Raw genomic sequence first — 1,111 nt, forward strand, 5'->3', positions numbered from 1 at the left:
TTCATTGTTCTAAGCCAGTCTAGGACTCCATTATGCCTCGAACACCAACCCCAAAGCTTCTCCGTATCAGTCCCTCAACGAGAGGAGAGCCGGAACAAGGTCTAAACAAGTACTTCTATATCTATAGCTTCTTATCAAAGGCATTTACATCCGCACGCATCGAAGGGAGCGGCGAAGTGAGGGTAGATATAGTAAAATTAAACAAATACGTATTTTTATATAAGTTCCATGAAGGTAAATCATACAACAGACTTTGAGCCGGAAGAGGCAGGTGGGTCGGCGGGGTCCTCGGGTGGCAACAACCGCCCTATCAGGCTCCGCGGGGCAGTTGTGGCTCCGTTGCCGGTCAGTCAACACGCTTGACTCCTTCTTCGCGGATTGTAAGTGACGCCAACTGTTAACTGGAGCGAATGTGGTGTGATGGCGTGGCAGATATTAGCGTAGGGTTTCCTGTCCTGTCAGATTTAAGTTCAGGGTTCTTAAGTAGAGTTTTCGGTGTGTTGGATAAGCTAAACGTTAGGCTTTTCCTAGTTGCATCCTTAAACTCGGCATTATAAAACCTACACATGCTTGCCCTATGTATTAATATCTTCTTAGATATATCAAACTATGATTTACCGCTACGACATGAAATCTATATAAACACACTTATTTGTTTCATCTTTACCATATCTAGGCTCGCTTTGCGGCCACCTTCCATGCATGCGGATGCAAATGCCATCGATAAGAAGCTATAGATAAATAATAAGAGAAGGGAGAAAAGAGAGAGCTCTAAGAATCAGTTCTCAGTTATCTCCTCTGACACAAGCTGCTAATAAACGGCCTTGGCAGAGTGCACGTGTGTGAGGGCATGATATCAATGGCCTTGAATTCACACGAGACGACGGCTGAAGAAATGTTTAAATTTGTGTGATGTTCTCTATGATGGTGTTCCCTGCAACCTCTGCAACACCAGGAGGGAACACAAATTTAGGTTTCTAGAATAACCCTTCAATGTCATATCATAAACCAGCACTTTAATCTCTTAATATGCGTATCTGATAACATCATAGTACTTACGGTATCATGCAAATCACTTAACGTAACTCATTCTCCTTTATGTAACTGTTTG

This window comes from Penaeus monodon, chromosome 21, assembly GCF_015228065.2.
Source record: "Penaeus monodon isolate SGIC_2016 chromosome 21, NSTDA_Pmon_1, whole genome shotgun sequence".
Classification (NCBI taxonomy): domain Eukaryota; kingdom Metazoa; phylum Arthropoda; class Malacostraca; order Decapoda; family Penaeidae; genus Penaeus; species Penaeus monodon.